Below are 25,096 nucleotides of genomic sequence, written 5' to 3'. Positions count from 1 at the left end.
CCAACATGCTTTCCTCATTTCTGGAAAAAGATGATATAAACAGGCTCACCGAACCTATGTCCACTTTAATGCTGACACCTTGCAAAAGAAAAGAAATACTTACTAACCAAAGGAAGGCCGAATTCATATATGCATTCTGGGCGTTCGTTTCGAAAGTTGTAACTCCTATCAGACAGTGGGGGGTCACAAAGTGAGTTTTATGTCATCGAAATGAAATATATGCATGCAAATGAATAGTTTTGGCCTGCACAGAAAAAACTTATTAATTAAGGAAGGTCGAGTTCAGTTATGCATTCTAAGCGTTCGCTTCGAAAGTTGTAACTCCTATCATACAGTGGAGGGTTAGAAAGTGAGTTAAGCCTGAATCGGAATGATATATATGCATACAAATGAATAATTTAGAACGCGTATCTTCATCCTCAGCTTTATCAAGCATCTCTTTTGTGCGCTATTTTATTCCATCATTTAAAACGTGAGTGGTGGAATTTATGATCCTTCGATTTCATGTCACGACCCTTGTTCCCAAAGCAAACGCAATCATACCCCCGTGCACCGTAGATTGAAATCAATAACCCTCTATTTTGGTACCCTTTGTTGCAGTATAATATTTCCTCGATTTTCCAGAAGAGAGAACATACATACAGCCTTAATCTATTCAAATAAGACGTGAGCTGGAATAGAAAATGCAACATTATCACTTTGGTAAAAATCAAGGGATCAGGGTTGGGACCCTCTCAGGAATTGCAGCTCAGTTTTCATACATGTGGGTGCTGTCGACAACACATGACATGATTTGTCATCACCGTGTGCAGCATACCAGAAAATTACCTTGATTGATAGTTCTAGGTTATAGAAAGGGTGAATAAGCATATAATATACGTTGTGTCCACATGCAGCTTTGTTATAACCAGCACTATATTCACAAGGCTCTACTTGCAAGTATTTCCTTCTGTGTATGTTCGTCGTTGTCATTCTAATTTGACAGCCGCTGTATGAATGGTTCATTAGCACAGTAATTGGAAAAGTTAAGCATCTGTTATGCCTACTTGGCAGCCATGCATTACGATAAGAATTTCAAGGTCTTATTATTATTATGAATTTTAATATGAACGTTGCTTCCGATGGCTTAGAATTGTTACTTGTGGATGTACTTATCCCGTCTCTTGAATTCATGTATTCGTTAACGGCATGCAGCTTGTTAATTTGTTTATTTCGCCGTAATTGTTTTTGCCGTCATGAAACAACAAATAGGTTGAAAACAGATTAGAAGGATAAAAACACGGGAAAGTGGCTACATGATTTCCTCCAAACTGTTCCCACGAGACACATAAGGTTGCTACTAAAACATAAAAGGCAGCTGCCGTCGGCCCGATCTTCATTACCTCACTATAACGATGCGACATAAGGTCGTAATTGCTTCTACACATCACGAGATCTCACTAAATCTCGCGATATCTTAATGATGAAGACTGCGCACATAGAATGCTAAAGAAGCGTCGAAGGATCTATTATAAAGCATCAAATTGGACACTGCGGGTTGAATTCCTAACTCGTAGAAACCTGATATCGCACTCATACATTTTATTTTCATGTGAAAGAACGAAGCTCTGAATTTATGATCGCTGAGAAGGCAACAGAGGAGAAATTTTGTACGGGGCTCCAGGATTGATGCTGTACTTTCCAACTGAGTAACAGAACTGTTGCGTTTGACTTTAATGTCAGGAAGGCCAAAGTATGCCCAACTATGATAAGTACCTATTCAGTATTCCACCGCATTTCTCTCCATATATACACACTGGTACTGAACAGCCATGCGTGTCTTCCAACGGTCCAAACAGCAGCAATAAAGCTCTAGGCGTTTACCAATCAAATGGTGTCTCAGTAATCCGGTCAAGTTACTTCTACTTGACCTGCGTCGTTGCAGACTCAAATACTGCCGAAGTGCACAACTTAAATCCTCTCTCAAGGGACAGGATTGCTATAAATTTTCTTCTCGTAAACCTTGATCATGACGTCTCGTCTTAAAGCCGGAGCTGAGTCATGCACAAAGCAGAAAAATAACGCGTCCGACGAGTTTGAGACCTCTAGGGCTTTTTTTCTCATTGGCAGCCACCAAAATGAGATTTGTTTGATCATTTATATCATCATAGGAATATGATGCCAGATGGAAAGGTTTAACTTAAAAGACAAGAAAACAAAGAAAACGTAAAATAAATAAAAAATTGTCAAATCTTTTGTCACTCAGCGGTCATGACGCGGTCGTAGCCTCTAGTTGAAAGGGAATGTTAAGGACATTTTCCACCGTCAAATGTGGCAGGCTACATTGTCATGCGAAAAATCCCCTTGATTCCTTGGCGATTTTGAAATTCGGCAACCTTCCACAAATTCGGTCGACAGTCTTTGAAAGTGTGACGCAAGCTTTAAGATAGGCATTTGAAAGAGTTACCCGTGTGAGTCAGCTATGTTAGCCTGACGCAGGTCTATAGATTTTTACACGGTGTACTCATCGGCTTTCTATCTCCATTGGAATTCAAATAAATTAGCCAGTGCAGGCATCTCTCATTTCATACAAATGAATGCAGTACTGTTACAAAGTGAAAAAAAAATGATATTTTCCAACTCAAAAAGTTTGACTCAGTGGAATTTTCGACCGAATCTCTCTGTCTTCTTCAGCTATCCGACCCACGTGCTGTATATATGTGTTTTTTTCCGCACGTGTGACGTAAGCAGCAGGTCAAAGATCGCTGAAGTCGGTACCGACCCCCGTCCCGATTGGTGTGCTCTGATAGACAGCACTGTTGTTGTTTAACCATAAGACTTCATCATTGTGTGACAAGATAGGTAGATATGTATCAAGAAAGTAAATGATACTTTTGCTCTATCTGATTGTTATGCATGATAGGAAAAGCTTTTAAGCGTTATTTAAGTATTTATCTTATGATAGTATCTATTTAGCCATCTGCCTATCCATTTATCTGCATGATAGGAAATACTTCAACAGATGACAACAACGGCTGCACCACACTACATATTATCATGCAACAGGGTCGAATATCTTAACACGAAGTGGAATTTCGTTATTCTTGATAATAAGCAGTTTTTAGATAAGGCTTTTACAGGAAACCAGTGTGATCTCTCGGTTGTTTTCTCTGCTCTTGGGATCCCGGAAGGTCCGCGACCCCACTTTATGTTCAATATGTTCTACACCATCTAAATGAAACTAGAACGTGAAGGGTTTTAGATAGCAGGTCGTTTCTTGGGTAGTCTGCCTGTAAATTCGTAGCTTCAATTCGCCATTTCAATGGTGTCTTTCTAGCGTTATTTCTATATATTCTGTGTAGGATGCCTGTCATATTTTCATGTGAAACCTACAGTTCAACTAGTATTTGTTTATTGACGACCCTGAAGAAAAAAGTGATCTGTGCCTATTCTAATGGTGTTTCTCCAGCGTTATCTTTGTAAATTCTGTCTAGGATGTCTGTCTGCCATATGTTCATGCATGTAAAACTTACAGAAACAAATATTTCTTTATTAGCGACCCAGAAGAAAATTCATCCCTAATCTGTACTTATAAAATACAATTGATTTCTGATTTTCGAGAAACTGAAACACTGTAAACTGTTTCCCTTTTCATGTAAAACTTACAGTAACTGCTATATATCTTGATTGGCGACCCAAAAGAAAATTCGTGACCTCTACTTATAAAACATAATTGATTTTCTGATTTCCGAGAAACCGAAACACTATAAACTGGTTCTCTAGCCAACCGTACCTGTCTGGCTCCCCGGACATTCTTCGATAATCATACAGGCCACATGTACACGTTATACTCTGTCAGCTTTGTCAGCTTTATAGATGAAGTTTACTGATATGAGTTCAGAACTAAGTGAAGTTCAGATTGTGAGTGTTTTCTGTACAGTATGCCTGTCAGGTTGTACCCGCTTGAGTGACGTTTTACTTACGTTTTCATGCGCTGCCTGCGCTTACTATATTAGGGATTATCATTGACACTACGTGCACTGAATACAGTCCGGGGCAATACAGTAGAACTGTTTAAGATGCTGTCTGTAAGACACCATCTTTAAGATACCATCTTCCTGGTTTCGTGAAGAAGAAAAAAACTTCTATGCATTGGGAGTTGAGTAGGTTTAATTGGGATATCTACTAATGATAAAGTGTTTTATTTTTGTACATTGATTTGGAATTATGATGGATGTTAACAATGCCGATGATATTACAACCTTGTTACATCTCAGCCTTCACCACTGACATTCAGTCTTAGCTTCACTGTAGTTTCACTGGAGTCATCTCCAGTATCAAAGGAGGGGGCCCAAACCTACACCAATTCTTCCTGACATCAAATCTATTTGCCGACAAAAAAATCAAATCCCTAACATGCCCAGGAAAAAAATTATACAAAAAACGGAAGTTCTGTTGCAGTACCAAAGCCAGACGACATAACCGACCTTGATCTAGTTTCCAAGGAAGCCCAAATCGCAACGGAAACTAGAATGGCAACATTTTCGGGAAAATGCAGGATATTCCCCTCCCATTACCATGAAGTCTCTGCATAAATTATGCAAAGGAGGTCGGCATTAGCATAATTTATATACAGGTGTGTTCACCTCTCCTAAAGGTACCTACATCTGAAATATGACAATCGTAGCCTTTACGGTGAGGGATATGCATAAATTATGCAAACGAGGCCCTCATTAGCACAATTTATGGCCAGGTTTTATGACCCTTCCTAATGGTACCTACATCTCAAATATGACATCCGTAGCTTTCATGGTAAGGGAAATACAAGTTTATGCCTAAATTATGCAAATGAGGTCCACATTAGCATAATTTATGGCCAGGTGTAGTCGCCTTTCCTAAAGGTACCTACAACTCAAATATGACATCCATAGCTTTTACGGTAAGGAAAATTCAAGTTTATGGATAATTATGCAAATGAGGTCCTCATTAGCATAATTTATGGCCAGGTTTCCTGACCTTTCCTAAAGGTACCTACATCTCATATATGACATCCGTAGCTTTTACAGTTAGGAATATACAAGTTTATGCATTAATTATGCAAATGAGGTCCGCATTAGCATAATTTGTGGCCAGGTGTGTTCACCTTTCCTAAAGGTACCTACATGTCAAATATGACATCTGCAGCTTTTACGGTAAGGGAAATACAAGTTTATGCATAAATTATGCAAATTAGGTCCTCATTAGCATAATTTATGTCCAGGTGCATTCACCTTTCCTAAAGGCACCTACATCTTAAAGATGACATCCGCAGCTTTTACGGTAAGGGAAATATAAGTTTATGCATAAATTATGCAAATGAGGTCCACATTAGCATAAGTCATGGCCAGGTGTGTTCACCTTTCCTGAAGGTACCTACATCTCAAATATGACATCTGCAGCTTTTACGGTAACGGAAGTACACGTTTCTGCATAAATTATGCAAATGAGGTCCTCATTACCATAATTTATGTCCAGGTGCATTCACCTTTCCTAAAGGTACCTACATTTCAAAGATGACATCCACAGCTTTTATGGTAAGGGAAATACAAGTTTATGCATAGATTATGCAAATAAGGTACTCATTAGCATAATTTATTGTCAGGTGTATTCACCTTTCCTACAGGTACCTACATCTCAAATATAACATCCGTACATTGTAACATAAGGTACATATAACTTTCTGCAATACCATTAGTAGAGCTACCACCGCGCATCTACTTGGTTTTTGGCAGAAGAAGAAGAAGAAGAAGAAAGAAGAAGAAGAAGAAGAAGAAGAAGAAGAAGAACAGGCAAGCAAAAACAATATATCCCCCTTCCCACTGGAAGGGGAATATAAAAAAGAAAGAAACAAAAAGCTTCAACGAAAATATACGCAGCAATTTCATCGTGAGTTCAAATTACATTTCTGTGTAAGGTTTTATAATATGGGGAACATGTCTTTATTTATCGCAGTGCCTTCCCGGTGCAAATTTGCAATATCTCTATATCCGCCTCTCTTGTTACCATGCGGACAATGAACTGCGCATTTCAGCAGAATTCTACTTTACATTCCCCCCATTAACGTCGACACCACTTTTCAAATTCCACACTGACAACAAGCAGAGTGGGATGTTCCTAATGGAAAAGTTGCTGGTCCGTAATGTCTGGCAATCTACAAGCAAATGTCCTCGCCTTGTCGATTCTTAGCGGAGTTCCCCCTCATCTGTATTCTCCGTACTGTCTTGAGTGACTTACTTGCCCTTGATCACGAACCACACTTTTCTTTCTTCTCCTCCCTAAGAAGTTGGTGACTCCCTGTGGAAGTAATCCACGGCGTTTGAGTTGATGAGTGGTGTACACGACTTTCATCCACAATGAAAGGGGGAGAACGTAATTCCACAACACTTCAAAACGCATCGAATCAAAGCGCGTTGAAGTTCAACATCCCGGGCAACATGGCTGTTAATAGTCACCGCGCGTGTGCTAATACTACCACAGCAGTACATACAGTGTGACATTCAAATTAAGCCTACCGTACTTGAAGCGAGTATTCATCCATGACAATTTCTTATGTAGTCTTGCTTTACTTAACGTTACACCCTGTGGCCCTAGATTGAAAGGCAGTGTGTCGTTGCTTTTTTTATTTCGTTTCTCCGCTGGATTAGCACTTCTCTTGGCTTGGACTCCACACGGTACGGATATACGAGGGGATGTCTTCCGAGTCAGCCCATTGGACCAAGCGACGTGAGCGGCAAGCTTTATTGATAGCGGGTCACCTCTAACCTCCCCTCCATTTTCGCCCGCAGTTAGCGTGATGCGCTCCCTCGCGCGGCAGCAGCGGGAGGCCGTAAGCAGGGTGGTGCGATAGCTCGTGTTGGAGCCATCGTGGGGTCACCCAAAGATAAACTAGGTATGCTCCCCATCGTTCTCTCATCGAGCCATTCTCATGTGACGCCTAGATCTCTTTCAGCTCTTACCCCTCCTTCAGAGAGCAAACATGGGAACGTAAAGAAGTAGACGCTGTGTTTGGGTATATGCAACAGTGATACCGCGTTAGCAGGCGCCGGCGGAACAACAGACAAACGTCGCCCTGCAATGATGTGACGCTGATGGTAGGCGGAGACGAATGCGCAGATGGCTACATAAAGAAGAGCTGTTGAATCTATCGGCAGGCCAGGTGTGGTACGGTGCTGGGTAGGACATGCGGTCCGCGAGTCTTTAACAAGCTGCGTCAGTGCACAAGTGTGTAAGACAGAAGAATCACGCCGGAGATAGCGAAGACGCAGAGCAGGAAGAAGGTACGTAAGGGGAAAGGAACGGAGCGCGGAGTGTGTGTGAAGAATAGCTTCTTTGTACAGTGCTGCTCGTGATTGTTATTCCGCTCACGTTACGCCACCAAGTTGCTCTTTCCTGAAAACAGTACTGACTGCCAACTTCTCACGTATTCAGCAGCTTTCGATTTCTCTCTTCCATACTTAAGCACGGTCCGGAAGACAGTTACTGCTATCTTCTTCCCATCTCCCTTCACGTTTCGTCCAAGGTGGGGCATCATTTCAATTCGTCATTTTTGCTATCACATGTCTTCTACTAAAACCCCATTGTCGAACTCGCCGTTGATTTGGGGGGCTTATTTTTCCATATCCAATGTTAACCTTTCAGGAACGTTGTTCTATTAGCCAACCTCTTGAAAAATTCTGGACAAGTGCGAAACATGACACATATTCAGTGGTTGAAACATTACTGTGCAGGAAACAATCCATGCAGTGGTAAGGCTCTTAACTAGGATCTTAGTATCTGTTTTTCCGGCGTATCCCAAAGAGTCATGCTGGCTAAGATGGGTATTGAAATCTAGACTGTCCACATCGATCTGGCCAGGCCCCTTTCTACCAGACGGCGATCCCTATACGCTCCCGCTGCGACCTAAACTAGATTTGTGTAATTTGTCTTCATAATTGTAACATATTATGTAAAATGTAAAGTATGACTGAAAAGACAACCAAAGACACAAATAGTAAAAATATTTGTTTTTCTTAAATGGAAATCGCTAAGCTGGCATGTCTTAGTAGATGTCTCCAGGTCAGTTCTGATTTCTGGAGAACAGAATTCCAGAGATTTTTTCTGCGGAATTCTGGGCACCTCAGACAGAATTCTCGAAACCCCACATAGAATTTAGGCAAAGTGTATGTCAAATGTATGTATATATATATATTTCCTTTTACTTATTAGTATTCTGCATCATTCAGTTGCATCATCAGTGTCAGCTAATGTCATTTTCTTTCCGGAATTATTAGATTGTTAGTCTGGAACTATAGTCTCGCCTGTTAATATTCTTGTTTGGTGTGGGAAAGCCTTCATGTGGATTGTGCCGATGTAACAGACAACTTCATTTCGTAGATTTCATAAAATTCAACAAGTGAATGCCCATATCATATGTCTTTTGTCAAGCAAAACGTTTGATTGTTCGTACGATTGCGCGTTCAGCTCGATTGGTCCTACCAGGACCTCTCTGTTGTAATCAAAATATTTAACACTCATCGCGCGGCTAGACCGCTCGAATATCATGAATCCGTTAGCTTGGTAATAACCGATACGCGCGCAGAATATGGAACATGCCGTTCTTGGAGAAAATCCCAGAATTGTCACGTTTAGCAACAAGACATGATGCATTTCCTGTGTTGGCGCGACCTCGAAGCCACGCATGACTAGCACAATTTGATCATGTGGTGTCTCCTTGTCTGCTGAATCTTCTCCGTTTTACGTAGCTCTGTGCCCGATGAGACCTTGTTAACAAGAGCCGTGCACAAAATATATGTATCTATTTCAGGGAAAAGCAATCATCCGTACAGACCATAGCAAACGATTGATTTTAGTTCGTAGATGCTTAACAGATTATTTACTTATATACAACACGCTCAGATAGATTTATTGAATATTCTTTGAAATATTATTTCTTCATTATTTCTTGAAACTAGAAGTGGTTTTGTTACATTTCCTATCCATCTTTTACTACATTTAGTAAGTTTTAGTAAGCGTTTGACTGCTAAAACATACCATGTTCAATGCATGAAGTGGAACTATCATGCACCATAAAACATGCGTAAAGGTTGCGGGTTTTTAGAATTAAAAGTGTGCTTTACGTATGTTTTACGAATAATTTACGTGAAAGATCAGGTTTCGTGTAGACGTTACAATTCTCTAGGCTGAGTAAAATTCAATTGCTGTGATCGAAATTCTAATAAAAGTATGCTTAACGAATACTTTACGTTTGTTCAAATTTCATATTTCACATAGTGGTTGCAATGTTCTAGTCTTAGTAAAATGTCATTGCTGTGATCAAGGTTTTTTTAATCAAAATATGCTTTACGAATGCTTTACGTGTAATGAACAATCATATTTCGTGTAGTGATTCTCTATTCTTAGCAAAACACCGTTGCTGTGATTGAGCTAGGTAGCCTTGGTGAGGCGAGACCTTCAGCCGAGGTGGTGCATTGATTACGTGCGACATATCCGACAGCTCGAGTTGATCATGATCGGTGATCATGCCAGGAGTTGTAATCCCAATGTGTTCATGATTTCGACATCAAGGTCTCGGTCATGAGCTCTCTAGAGTGTGCAAAAAAATGATGGATTGCTTTCCTTCTAGTTGTGTTGAGGTACGGTAGTGACTATTTGTCATTGTGAAGAATCGGGTTTCACAATCCCACAGCCTACGCACACGCTGCCTCTTCTACTAGATCACCGACTTCCTTGGCGACAGTCGTATCACTAGAAGCCTATCTGATATAAGCACCCATATCTAGCAACCCTATTCCATCGCTGAAGCGCTAAACCGTTTCGCCTAATGTAACCTGAATGATAACGGCAACTTTCCGACGTATCACCCATTGTCGTCTGAGATAGGCAGCCCGTAAGTGTCGTCCCGACGCCCCCATTTTCACAGCCGGATACGTCTTCGCACGACACTTTGCGTCCAATCTGAGGGAATTTCACTGATAATTCAGCCATCAGATGCAAAATGTAGGACTGTCTCGCCAGAAAATGTCATTTTTTTCTCCCTAATCTGCAGGAAGTAACGAGTGGTCGTTGCCAAGGGAGATGACATAGTTACCCGCAACGCAATGATACTTTGACATCTTGTCATTACAACTTGGTTGGCGTGCTTGGCGTGTATCGCAATAGCCAGTACTTTAGGTGGTACTTTCGTAACTGCCAGCAAAAGGGATGCCAATGTAGTCAACTGCAAATGGTTGTACAATTACAGTAAAATCACCGTAACAGCAGGGGACTTGCGATGAATACAATTTGTGGAGGGTTTCTAGTTATGTGCATACTGGTGGTCTATGACTTTATAACCGTTTGCTTAGTCTAGGGGAAAGGAAGTAGCATTTGATTTTTTATTCATCCATTTATTCTTTAGTCAACCAGGGAAAGCGCATGTCGTCAGCTTGAAGATTTCCAATGTGCCCTGGAGGTACAAAACAATTGAAATGAAACTCAATCATAACCTAACAGAGAGTCAACTAGAAAATAATAGAATAATTACGGCAAAAGTAAATCAGATTAAAATAACAGTATTTAAACGCATAGACAAAACAGTTGCAACTATAAGATATCAACAAGTGAAAAAATATGATTCAAAACCTAAATCACATTTATGGACAGTTATGGCAAAATATAGATACAAGCTAAGCTGCCTAAACATCCCCTATAGCACAGTCCCAGTAGTGGCAATACTGAATCGACCACTACCCAGGTTATATAAGGCCAAGGTTTTCTATTGATATTCAAAAACGCACTTGAGTATTTGCATATTTCGGTAGAATGTCACCGTTGGCATGGAATCTGTCACAACATCCAGGTCAGCGTGAGAAAGATTGGTTTGAATTATAGAAAATGCTTTATAAATGATTTGAATTCTATTCTGAACTCCTAGTCCCCCGTTGTGAAATAGGGTGATATGTGTAGAAAATCCATGTAGAGGTATACATAGGGCTGCAAAGGAACATCGTTCATTGAAACGTGTTCTGTAACTATACAGTATGACATGCCCCTTATCACTACGACTCACAGCGTTAGCGTTAACAGATCTTCCATTGTGCATGCATGAATAGAAGGTATGCTCCATTTCAGGCGAACTCTCGCTAGCGTGTTCGTCTCGCGAGATCGCACGATAACAGAACATCTATGCAGAACACGTAAGAGGGAGAGCTTGGGGTTATATTGAAAAAAACACCCCTCTATACCGTTTTATATCACCTCTCGACTTTTCGAGGCCACCCTGCATCTACAGAAGCCTACCACGCCATCACAGATCCCTTTGGGAAAAAGAAAACGAACACTGCATGAAATCTAATCATTCATCATACCTTAAAGGATACGTAAAGGTTTCATTTTCACACGAGTAAAGAAACATAACATTTACGCATGACTTAAGGTGACACTGTGTTTAAAGATCAGATATTATGCATTTGAAATACTTAACTTTAAAAGGGAATGCATAGTAGCTCCCTGGTATTCTCTGCCACGATTTGAAGCACCACTGATTTTAATTTGATTTAGAATTTATCACTCGCAGAAAAACAAATGGATGTATATCCAATATCAGTTTGAAAATTTATGTTTGTTTGTAACTCAATTAGTTGGAAAGCTAATGACACATCCGGGAATTGATTAGAATACATTACAAAGAATATGGGCTATATATTTTGGTGGGATTACACCTTTGGTTGCGTTGGATTAAAACAGTTACATCAACATTTTTCGAAAGAAATTGGTTAGGTCATGGTTGCTACAATAAAACATATACCTAGTGTTCCCAAGATCCTGGATAAAAGTATATGCTCGGTCGTTTTAATTTTTCACGAAATTATTCATATCCTTGTTGGCTATGGTTGGTATTCAAGCATACCAGGCGTTTGGTTGCCTCGGTACAGTGTATGGTGTAGCATTTTAATCTAAACGGTCGCCAATTTTAAGTGAAGAAGTGAATAAATCAATTTTGTCTGTTTGTTTGTCGATTAGCGTACTTTGATTCGTTGTAGAGGTCGCAAAATAGCTAATAGATATCTACCATACATAAGCCAATACGTAAGCTGTGATACTTGCATGATGCTTAAATCTTTTTACTGCTCCAAAAGCCTCTTGTTTCATTATTAAAACACGTCTGAATCTACGTAGTCCTTGATATACATTTTTCAACGAACATCCGTGAACTGCGCAGAAATTAGATCGAAATGTTAAGTACTAAAATAATATACACCGTACCGACAAAGGTCGCTACGCCTTTATGCTTAATTTGCTACTATTCTTAGACAGGAAGAATGCCGCGCACCTAGCCACATTCATACCTTTTTTCTATAATTCATTTCACTTCATGCAAATAACTGATAGAACCGTGTTCCTTGCACTGATAATGCCAATAAAGCTGTATTATGCATGTATATTCTGTTATAGCACTTAGCACATTGTGATGCTTCTTTAATACCTCTCAGACGATATTTGCATAGCATTCCCCAATGATACACCTTATGCGCACCCAAACATTGGCGCATTCCCTAGGGCCACAGCGATGGGAATATATCCCTGCATCGGCACAAACATATAGATAAGACCTGGCGATCCCTCTAAGCGAACGGGTCTGGAACTCCTCTGTATTAGCGGGCTGAATATTTTAGTGTATTCGATAAAATGTGGCAGAAGGATTCATCTTCGCTACGTGACTAGCCTACACCATTGTTGGTGGGAACCCGCCCTTCGTGTTGGGGAACACAGAAGCTGCTAGCCTCTTTGCAAGGACACATCGATCTGCGGTACTGCGTGTGAAACAAGGTACGTCTACATCCAACATGCATCAGTTTGCTTCGGTAAAAGTCTGAGATATAGAGATTCCTGTCGTGATCACCGTAGAGTTGTCGCTAGCTTGACCAGATACTGGTTACTCCTTCATGTGAGCTTCAATTGATCTGCAATATTGTGTGTGAAGCCAGGTACGTCTATATCATACTTGCCTCAAAATATGCATCACTTTGGCAACGATTCTTTGCGTAGGAAATGTCCGAGATAGAAATAGACTTGTCATGATCACTGTAGAGTTGTCACTAGCTTGGTCAACTACTGGTTACTCATTCATGTGAGCTCCATGCAACTGATCTGCGATACTGCGTGTGGAGCCAGGTACGTAGACATCATACTTACCTCGGACATGCATTACTTTGCTTAAGAAAAGTCTGAGATATATAGATATTTCTGTCGTGATCATTGTAGAGTTGTCGCTAGCATGGTCAGATCCTGGTTACTTCTTCATATAAGTTCAAAGTTTATCGTATGCTTGGAGCCGAATACCTACATGAACAAGCCCGCATGTTCTTTGCAGTGCCAGAGCCTGCTATCGCAGTTTACCTATTGGTCGTGTATGTAAGATCGGGGACCATCAAGCGCAGGTTTGCCAAGATTGTGGTTGAAATGGCAGAACAGAGTGATATTGATTTTGTACGAATGTCGAATGTTGCTGCAGTCGGAGTGGAATCAGTTGTGAGTGAATTGTATGGGTCCATGGTGGAGGTCGGTATTGGTGGATTCTGTTAGTCCTAGCGCTTCATACCGAGTAACCGTCGCGGTAAATCCGGCGTTCCAGTCAACAGTTACGAACTAAGCCTTGCTCGAAAGCCTGCTGGTGCGAAGGAATCAGGCGGGCGAGGATCTGGGAAAGGACATTTGTTCGCTGTAAGAGTGGCCTGAATACGTTATGTTGTCGTGGATGAAGAATCACATACAGAAGACGGTTGTTACGGTCACCTCTTGACAGTAAGTCTTCTGGCAGGGTACTCAATATGCTTCTTGAACGCCCAATGATTGCGCGCGCTTTCCTGAAATGTGTTTGCAAGAATTCCCATGAAATCTGCAAAGTTAGAACATAGAAACCTGTATAAGAAAAATCATTTATGCTAGGTGCTGAAATGTATCAATCACCATTAGAAAACTCATAAAGATCATTGAGGACGAAGACATTCACGGTGGCCGTGCCATGCCCGCAACTTTCAAAACATGTCAGATAACCGTGGTATTCTGTCATAAAGGTGTACACAGTCATTGGTGATTCGTAAGTCGAGTACCGTGACTAGACTTTCATTCTTTCATCTCTGTCGAGAGAGAGGGTTCACTTGTCATTCTTCGTGATATGTCTCGGAAATCCTCTTGAAAGGAACCAGTCAGCACTCTCTGTCCACCAGATCCTCCTTGAGCACCTAATCACTGTGTAGGATGACGAATGAGTAACGTTTCATCGGTGCCAGAAATTGAAATGGCTACTTCTCAATTGCTGCCTCTCGCCTGGTGGTTCAGACCTATCCTATATAAGCCGGAGCCGCATGCCTTCCGAATTTTAATAACAGCGTTTGAATTTTTGACGAAGGGTAATATAATCCAGGAGCAGAGGCATTGTGTGATGACGATGCGAAATGTTTCATCGATTTCCAATTCGCCATTTACAACGATTGCTTTCATGCGTTGAGAGGGCGTATGTTGGGGATTCCAAGAAGCTTGTGATATATTCTAGAAAACTACGAGCTATCCTGGACACAATTATTGACAATCGACACGATTCTCTTTCGTGAATTAAACTCGTTAGTGTAAGTTGATGAATTATGTTTTCCATAGAAGATGCCAGCATCGCTTTGAAATTACTGTTTGTTTTAGGTCGAATCATTGCCCTTTATCATACAGTAGAGCAACGTAACAATAACGAACATGTATTGATGTTGAAAACAAACCTGTACATGATTTCTTAATCAAAAACAGTAGCGAACTTGTCCATGGTTTTGTGTATGGTAAGCTCTAATTGTTCTTACAAAAGATTTTTATAAGTAATCGCTCGTCCTGAATGAATTTATATATTTATTTATTGTACATTACGTTTAGGTATAAAAAATGGAACAACCAAAAACCCCTACTCTGGTTCAATCGACCGGCTAAATGTCAGGCAATTTTCTTTATCTTATAAAGGATGATCTGAAGTGACTGATGGCTTTTCGTTCTCTTCCCGCGGCTAATTTGACACCTGCCCAGATCCCACGACCTTTCAGGCGATCTTTGGGGAGAGCCCTCCCCTAACAATGCATATAATGGGCTTCGCATTTCAATCAGATATACACAAATGTCATGAATGAATACTTTACCTGGCTCTCTGCCAACGAAGCCCAAACTGGCTTTTGAGTGGCTTTGGACGCACCATTGTGAAGATGAAAAATAATAATTCAGATTTGCCTAATTTCAACGGCACGGCTTCAAAATCCAGTGGTTTATGTACTGTATTAACGTTGTTGGCAGAATCCTCGCAGTGGAAGTCACCATTGTTATTTCCACAAATTTGCATGGCAGTACGAACGTTGCCGCGACTGCACGCCTATGCCTTCTTCTCAATATGTGTACATTACAGTAACATTAGACGTAAATATTGTCATCACTTGATTCTTATGCACCACACGGTCTTCGAATGTGGCTTTAGAGGATATTACTAATAGTGCAAGTTGGATGATTCTTAGATCATAGTTGTCCCCCTTTCTTCGAAGGGGACTTTTGAAGATGCTGATGGACATCTTGAATAATTCTTGGATCACGGGACCATGGCTTGCTTCCTTTCGTCGAATATGGTTTCATAAGATGCTAATAGTGAATCATGAATAATTCTTCGATCATAACTGACCTCCTTCTTCGAAGATGACATTTGAAGATGCTAATGGACATCTTGAATAACTTTTCAATATTATGATGATGATGGGCATCTTGAATAATTCTTGGATCATGGCTGGCTTTCCTTCTTCAAATACGGCTTTATAAGATGCTAAAAGTGCAAGTTGAATTATTCTTAGATCATATCTGGCTTCCGTTAACGGGTTCTTCGAGGGTGACTTTTGAAGATAATGATGATGCATTTTTTCTCCAAATAAGGCTTTATAAGATGCTAATAGTGCACGTTGAATAATTCTTATATCATAGCTGGTTTCCGTTCCACGAAGGTGGCTTCAGAAGATGCTAAAGAGTGCAACTTGAATAATTCTTAGATAATACCTGGTATCAATTCTTCGACTATGGCTTTATAAGATGCTAATTTGGCCCCTTGAATAATTCTTAGATCATAACTAGTTTCAATTTCACAAAGGTGTCTTCAGAAGATGCTAAATAGTGCGACTTGAATAATTCCTCGTCTCGCGCACCTGTCTTGTCTGCGATAAGTGTAATCTGAATACGCGCGCAGATGGAGCTAAGTAGGCGTCTGGGAACGCGACATGCCGCTCAGCGATGCCTCTGAAACACCGAGCATGAATAACCCATCTGCCGACAGACAGCGTGACTCGCCAACACAATGTTCAGCGTGTATTTCCCACCAACAGAGTCTAATTAAGCATCCTATTCACGCCTGGTATCAGCATATGTACAACTTACCGAGGATATATACGACGTTCTGCTTCTAGCAAATCGCATTTGTTAATCACTAAATGAATATAAGCTTAAAGAATTACAGGTGCAGGTTTTTATCTACAAACTACGAGCCTGCCAAATCTTCAAATGACTGTGTGCATCTGTTGTTGTTTTGCAAGTGTAACGGGGCCTCCCCAAGGTATTTCATACACAGTGAGACAGAATGTGACAAATGAAGCCCAGACAAGAGATTATAATGATGATGACAGATGAGACAAAGACCATCCATTTGTCACAAGATATAGATGATACAGAATAAAGCAATTGGCGTTCCCAGAGAGCCTTCCTATGCAAAACACACCACCCTTATAATAGATGTTGTCTGCATGGTGAAAAAAAGGCTAATCGTCTTGCTGGTAGCATTTCCTGTAATAATTTAACAGCGTCTCTCTTTCGCATTGATTTGAAGACCGGAGATATATCATGAAAACGTCATCAAAGACCAAATAATTTATTTTTGTCTCGCAGATAACACTTGAGCAAGGAAATTATCAGTAAGCCCCCTAGCTTATGATTCTTCTTCTGGAATCAAGACTAAAGACATAATCGTGGAGATATGCGGAGATAGGTTAAACACAGGTTTGACAATGCATTAGGTGAGTCCTTGCCACTGCACGAAAAGTGGTATTTACCAATAGTGGTAAATGTCTGGTAGTTCTGGTATGTTTACTTTTTTTCTTTATTTGCAAGCAGTACCAAAGTAACCCGCAATTTACTACCATTGGTAAATCCCACTTTACTATTTGCATACACATACAAAAAAAGGCATCACAAGGCTATACCTTTGAAATCATTTCCAAACTACGCTCAACTCAATAAGTGTTATTTCAATAGCGTGGCCTGACCTGATCCAGGAAAAGATTGTGTTGATAATTCATGCGAATATAGTCCATAAAAGATTTCTGTAATCTGATGATATACAATAGGTTTGGCTAACCGTTGGTAAAGGCCAAGGGTGGGTTCAGTCAGTTTATCGACCCACAAAATGAATAAGTATAAGTGCGCTTTGGTCCCTTTATGTTTTCACATATAACCAGTGATTAAACAGAAGCTGCACATGGCATCCGATTTAATACAAACCTTAATGATGCGTTCAATTGCTGCACTAGATTTTATCCCAGTTTCTTTTGAAGACTTATTGGACCACATGTTAATGCATCTTTCGTGTGATTGCTATGACAATTGTACTACTGAAGTAATTTTTTTATTTTTATGTACATTTTCATTAACTCGTAATTGACGGAAGTATTTGTATGGGCAAACAGTTCCATCTGTAGCTTTTATCGACAAAATGAGACCACATGTGTGATTGATTTGATTGCGCTTGTTTGATGCATTGCCATGCAATTGCCGTTAATGGGCATATAATGGCACCTATGGCTGGACATGTATTTTTCAATTAAGCAATTTTAGTTGTCGCGCTTAGAGAAATCTCTTTTCCAAAGTGGCGTATGTTCCATGGATGAACGGATGATGGTGTTATTTGCATCGCCGACAAGAAACATGAAACATTGTTCATCATATCGAAAGCAGCACCTTTCGCAGTCGGGCTTACTTGATAGACGCTTCTTGTGATTGGCTCTGCTCTAGATAGCTGGTGGAAGCTGTGACCCCGCCCCTACATCATGCTGTTCCCGCCTCGCCTGATTTAAGTCTCATTCCCTCACAAACTATGAAGAATGGGTAACATTTAGACCATGTACACATCGACTTGACCTTGGGATCCTTTTACAGTGGCTTTGACGTAGCTTAATGTCCATGCTCCATTCAGATTACGGGCCAGTTCACACCCGTCCGTATAATGAAGTCCGTATGAGTTGCGTAATAACTTTTGGTTGGTTAAGGTAAAGTTTGCGGAAAAAACGTTGTTTTCTACTTTGACCCACCGTTGTGCAGTCTGGTTATCGAACCGAGTAAAAACCTTTATCCGAACCAAAGGAATATCAATACGCAACCTATACGGGCTTGAATATACGCACAGGTTTGAACGGGCCTCAAGCGACTTCCCTGTGAGAATGGAGGCGTCATTGACTCCAGAATATACATTTTATTCTTTAAAAGATTCAGTAATTAAAGAGGGCGCCAAAATCATCACTACGGCGTCTCTTTGTCTCTCTCTGTTTTTATTCTTTATTCAAACTAGATAACATATGAGTACACAAACATTTAACTACGCAAAAACCCAGATTAGTATTCGTAAAACATTAAGTAAGTAAGTAAACAAATAGAGCATCCCTTTGAGTCAAACATTAAACATTGAATGTAACTGACCGCAACAATAAGTACTACTAAGGTAAAGAATAACTAAACAAATGATGAAATAATACTGTCTGTCTCTCTCTGTTTGTCTCTCTATCTCTGTCTCTCTTTAAAGTGATTTAATCATTTACAGCTGTCATTAGTTGCCATATCAGTGTAACGGAGATGGACGATCGGAGCTTTCTTTGAGGATATCTTGATAAAGGGAGTAATTAATATATGATGTATACATAAGGCCTTGGAATGACACTTTCTGGAAGCATAATCTACGACGCAGCAATATTAGGAGCACATGCATTGATGAAAACGCTCAGCTACACACAAGGGAAAGGGATACTTGTCACTGCGTTTAACGTGCAAATGCAATATTTCCAGGGTCGAGACCGTATGGAGACATGAATCCAGCCGTAGATTGTGATTGACTGTTGCCGTAAACTACGGTAATAAAATGACAGTTCCAATTATGGAAGGAGTTCCCGAGCGAACCAGTTGTCCTTGAATATATCCAATAAAACGCTGAATAGCCAAGAGAGGCGAAAACTTTCTCGCTATCACACCTCCTGAGCAGCTTATATTAGCTGGTAGAACTGACGAAAAGCGGAAACGTTTATTCATATACTACTCCCCACAACAGTTTTCAGCATCTTTGCTAAATAATGATAGGCGTAATCTGATATTACATAACCATGATTTACAGTTAATCAAAAACTAGTTCATAAGTTTTAAGATCTATGATACAATCTGATTTTAAAAGAACAGCCTGGCGTGCACTATAACATAGCTTCTATATTCGTCATCGGAATATTGCTGGGACGTGAACAAGCTAGGGAGCCATCAATTTCACAACAACTATTGTCTTAGGTTCATTTATCACATTTTATCGCAATGATTATAACTACGGGAGCTAATTAAAGAAACTGGCGACGAACAGGGCGATCGAGAGGTAGAGAGATTCGAAGAAATACTGATTGCAGCAACAGGGCGTTCAAACCACTACAGCAACAGAACACAGTGCACTACTAATTACATGAACTAGCTGGGGGAGACCCTGCTACTGTACTGTTGCAACAGAACACCAGATGTACACCCCCATGTAGGATCTACTAGGTACACTGACGTCTCCAGCAGATACATAAAAACCATCTACGTTTTTGAAGCGACCACTGACCAGGTGGCTGATGTTGTTGTCGGCCATGTTAGTTGAGTGTATGTTTTGGGGCATCAGGTCCAAATTCAAAAGAACATCAGATGCACACACTCGTGTAGGATCTGGACACACTGACTTCTCCAGCAGATACATGGAAAACATCAACGTTTTTGAGGCGACCAGTGACAGAGTGCCTGATATAGCTGTCAGCCATGTTAGCTGAAGGAATGTACTGTGGCATCAGGTGCAGTTGCAACAGAACATCAGATGCACACACTCTTGTAGGATCTAGGTACACTGACGCGTCAAGCAGATACATGAAAACCACCAACGTTTTTGAGGCGACCAGTGACCAAGTGGTTTATGTAGTTGTCAGCAATGTTAGCTGAAGGAATCTACAGTGGCATCAGGTGCAGTTGCAACAGAACATCAGATGCACACACTCTGTGCAGGATCTGGGTACACTGACACGTGAAGTAGATACATGAAAACCACCAACGTTTTTGAGGCGACCAGTGACCAAGTAGTTTATGTAGTTGTCAGCCATGTTAGCTGAGGGAATGTATTGTGGCTTCAGGTCGATAGTGAGAACTGTTGTTAACACACCGCAAGGTCAAGGGCGACTCGGCAATTAGAAGATTACTTCCAACCGACCATCGATTTCTGTATTCCCTGTTGAAACTTATCTTGAAATTGAGTGAACTATGCGCAAGAAAACAGCTACTCATGCAACTGGATAGCTTTTGGAATATTTTGGGAAAATAGGTTTTCCAAAATCTGTCTGACATTCATAGCCGTGAGCGTGGTTATGTTTACCTTGGCTCTATTACACATCGGTGTATAATTATTACCTCATATTGTACGATAACAACGTTCTGCTGAATCAGTTTGAGGGGATCTTACTTAGTAGACACTCAATGCAATCACTAGGGCTTTACAATAGACGGATCGTGGAAGAATAGTCTCCATGTTGAAAAGGAAGTACACCACGTATCTTTCATGATTAAGCCAAGTTTGCTTTTATAAAACACCGAAAACATGTTGCTGCTTAGAACTTTTGAATTTAGAATTTGATTCAACCAATACATGGCACATGTATGTATGCTCACAACTGTGTATGAAGTGAGGTGGGTCATTATGTTTTGCTCTTATTCCATCGTGTTTTGTTAACGAGGGGGTTACATCAGGGCTTTGACCAACAGTTATGCACCCCAATTTGAAAGTAAAATCTATAGCTGTATATCTTCCTAGCCTTGGCTTGCTGCCCGCGCCCTTGGGTTCTCTAATCTCATCTCAGCTCTGAGCCTGATCGCCGTAACCATGGGAGTAATCAATCGTGAGGCCCGCACTGACAGTAATTGTGCCCCTGTGGAAGAACTCTCTTTAGAACCCAGCAGACTACAAAATAATGAAGCACACGGGGATGACAGAGCCTTCGGGCATCACACAGGGGCCCTTTTTATTCCCTGATAAGGTCGTCCCCTGAATGCAGTTAGTTTCGTCTTAAATGTTGAACGCGTGGTCTGCCTTATTTGTGGGAGGAAAACGTATCCTTGCTTCCTTTCATCTTGTAATACCTACGCACTTCAAATGGTTCCAATGGGAAACGTTAGAAGTGGCCGAATGAAGTTGTAGTCACAGAAAGTCCAATGAGTTAAATTTGTAAGTAAGAGGCGAGGGAAAGTAGACAGTAGTTAATAATAGACAGTAGTCTATCTCATTTGTGGGACGAAATGTATCCTTGTTTCCTTTCACCTTGTAATCCCTACGCACTTCAAATGAGTTCCGAGGGGAAACGTTGAAAGTAGCCTGATGTAGCTGTGCTCACAGAAAGTCCAATTATTTCTAAGTAAGAGGCGAGAGAAAGTAGACAGTAGTCAGTAGTAGACAGTTGTCTATCTCATTTGTGGGACGAAAACGTATCCTTTCTTCCTTTCATCTTGTGATACCTACGCACTTCCAATGGATCCTAGGGCAAACGTTGGAAGTGGCCTGATGTAGACTTAGAAAGTCCAATGATTTGTAAGTAAGAGGTGAGATAAAGTAGACAGTGGTCAGTAGTAGACAGCAGTAGACAGTAGTCTATCTCATTTGTAGGGCGATAATGCATCCGAGCGGAAACGTTGAAAGTAGCCGGATGTAGTTGTAGTCACAGAAAGTCCAATGATTTGTAAGTAAGAGGCAAAGGAAAGTAGACAGTGCGTCTCATCTCGCTCTAGTTGTTTGCAGTCGCAGAGATAATTCAGTGGAAAATCGAAGTTTTTTGAAGTCAGATAGAGAGAATATATCATGTCACGAAGAACCCAACCATTTTCCTGATTTAGTTGGAAATCCTTCGACACTTAGTATGTCAGTTTGTTGTGTCACGACTTGCAATTCAGTTTCGATTACGTCTACATAAAGTTATCATGGCATTCATGCCATAAACAAATTTGATTACTTCTAGACTGAAATTTTAAAGTCAATCGGCAAAGAGGCCATCAAAGTATTGAAAGAACATGCCAAATCGATTGCTTGGTACTTTTGTGTTGTATCTCTGGAGCGATCAAGTACCAACCGCCATAGGCAATCTATATCGATAGTGAGAAACACCAAACCCCTACTTCTAAACATTCAAGTAACCCGACTTGTTTGACTTTCTCAAAAGGTCGCTTGTCAGAGCCTCCAGCCAGCCATTAGTTATGCGGACTTTCTGCAGTTAGACCGTTCCTGCGACCTCTCAGTCCATTACGCAGTAAGCCACGAGGGCTTAACTTGTGTGTAAACTGATGAATAGATGTGCCTTCGCCGTTAAAAGTATTTCCTCGTAAACTCGTTCTGGTAAGCATGTTAGCGGAGTGGGAAATCCATCCGGAGAACAGGGGGACATCGTGTCAGACCATTTGCGACCTCTCTACGGTTATTGCCCTCTTAGCTGTGGCAACTCGTTAACTCTTCTGTCCGTCCCATCCGGTGATGGATGCTTCTGTCTCGGCGTAAAAAGATTTAATCGCCTTTTCTTCTTTTTCTTGGAGCAAATTGGTGTGCGTGGAGCGCAAATGGTGTGGAGATCATACATTGTTCTTTATTTGGAGTTTCGGGGTTGAATTAACTGCGAAACTTCTGTGTAAGGATTTTAATGGTGAAAAATATTCAATATTCAGAAACACACAAATACAGAGATAGAGGACGACAGTGAGAGAAAGGGAAAGACAGACAGAGGGCCGTAAAGACAGGGTACTAGAGAAATCTAACCAGATATATGGAGAGAGGAAAGGAAAGTACAGAGGGATCTCAAACACTGTCTAACACGAGCGTTCCTTTCCACCATACGTATCTACTATCAAGTACTGTAGGGGCATCTTTCTAGATAGCTTTTAACAAGGCTTGCAAGTATATATGCAAAGGTAATGTGTGACAGGTTGTCCAGTGTAATATAACCAACTATTGCCACACCGCGTGCCTGCGAAGATGGTGTGTTACGCCGAGAAGCGGTTGTACCGCCTGGGCAGATACAGATACTGCCAGATTCGGTTTCTGGCAAATTCACCTGAAACTTGGAAAACTGCCCAAAGCGGATTATCGAATGCAAGATGTTACCCAATCTACCGCCCGTCCGCATTCACGTTACTATCCATCATGTTTCCCTTGATATTGATATTTTCCTGACCGCCTGTCGTTACAGTGTTTCCTAATGTAATAAAATAAGACTGAGGTTTGTGACTGCAACGTTCAAGGTCGCATTGGGTGTCTGTTATTTGGCAGGACGGTTCTCGGGAGATGTCGCTAGTTCGTCTAAAATCCATTTCTTTGGGAAATTGAACTGCATATAACCGTTTAAATGTTATTCTCATCTACGAGCCCACCAGTTACGAACAGCGGGCTAAATGAGCAGTGAAACATCAGGGGATAGATAGATAGAACCAGCAGGAAGAAAACGAAGTAATTCTGACAAATTGCCTCATTTTTCATTGTTTACATACATACCCACATCCGGGGTCGTTACAACATGTCCATCAATTTTGATTTGGTGTCAATGTATATCAGCTGTTTGTTTTTAGAGGTCCCTGAAAATATCGAATATCTGTCATAGAATGTCCTTGAATCTTAATGATAGGCGACGGCTTTGAGCTTCATTGGCGAGAGTATTGCTGTGAAGTCTCTCTACGGTATTTGACCAAGGCCATATCTGCCCAGTTGAAGGACGCTAATAAAAGCTGAGCTTATTACGGATCATGCAAAATTGTCCAAATAATACTTCGTTAGCGTCAACATATTCTATATGCTGTCCAAGACGTTGATACGTCCAGCGACGTCAAACCCTTTGGACAATGGTTGCTTCATCTACATGCAGCTTCTGGTGTGATACTATTTGGTATGCATTTGGTATGCAACGCTCGTGGTTATCGCGATCGGTGGCAGCTAGTACAAATCGTACTGACCGCCAGGGTTCTTTACCGAATATATCGGAACACTGGAAGAATTCGGATGTATCTTGTGGTAGGTGCATCACCTCACTTGCTGAAACAACACGATCCTTGAAGGTGAAACTGACTATTTCTATCAAATTACATAAATGACACTAATAGAATGTGCCCATTTTGTTATGCACATTTGCACTCCTTCAAATTGAGTGCAAACTCTTAAAAACGTGAACATTTTCACCAGAGGACTAGTCACCGACTTTGACGTCCCGGTTTTAAAAGGGAAAACGTTCAAGTTTAACTAAATAGGTGTTAAGAAGGAAACCTTTAAGACCCCATTACCGCGTATTCTAACAGGCAATATCCCCTTAAAAGGAATATGACGCCCGCCTCGTTTAAACAAAATGGTAGAAATTTTCAAGACGACCCCTGTTTGCGATAAGTTGCTTTTGCATCCCTTTTACCAGCTTATTGACTTGAGAACTTTTCCAAATGATGACAATTATTTCGGAAGACGACATATTTCTAAGGAATGCCATTCCCTTACACGATGCCAGTGAAAATTCTAACTTTACCCAGCCAAACGAATCGATGTAAATTCCAACACTGATTATGGTGATATCGGTATTACAATATGTTTTTGTCAAAATCAATCCATTTGCCGTTAATCTTAGTAAAAACGTGTAAATCAATGAACTAAATGTCACAATAAATTTGGGTACATAACGCTTGTATCGGCAGTTTCTGGTGTTCAATGCGACGGAACATGAATGTAAATTACTATACCACTTAACGTTACTCCGCATACTTAGAG

At 40.8% G+C, this 25,096-nt stretch overlaps 1 protein-coding gene across 7 annotated transcripts in view; it reads left to right on the top strand.

Moving 5' to 3' along the window:
* LOC136444760 (nectin-4-like) overlaps positions 1–25,096 on the top strand; it is a 64,226-nt gene that overhangs the window by 26,446 nt on the left and 12,684 nt on the right. The window contains exons 1-2 of one of the 7 annotated variants that reach the window (XM_066442488.1): positions 6,739–7,295; positions 7,478–7,537. The exons of 3 other annotated variants lie outside the window; for them this stretch is intronic. The gene's annotated coding sequence lies outside the window, so the exon portion shown is untranslated. Of the gene's footprint in view, positions 1–6,738; positions 7,296–7,477; positions 7,538–12,603; positions 12,826–25,096 lie in introns of those variants that run through there. 3 more of the 7 variants (XM_066442487.1, XM_066442493.1, XM_066442492.1) reach the window with 3 other exon arrangements.

Source organism: Branchiostoma lanceolatum, chromosome 11, assembly GCF_035083965.1.
Source record: "Branchiostoma lanceolatum isolate klBraLanc5 chromosome 11, klBraLanc5.hap2, whole genome shotgun sequence".
NCBI lineage: Eukaryota > Metazoa > Chordata > Leptocardii > Amphioxiformes > Branchiostomatidae > Branchiostoma > Branchiostoma lanceolatum.
Note: the sequence above shows the minus strand (reverse complement) of the source record. Positions and strands in the feature narration are given on the sequence as shown.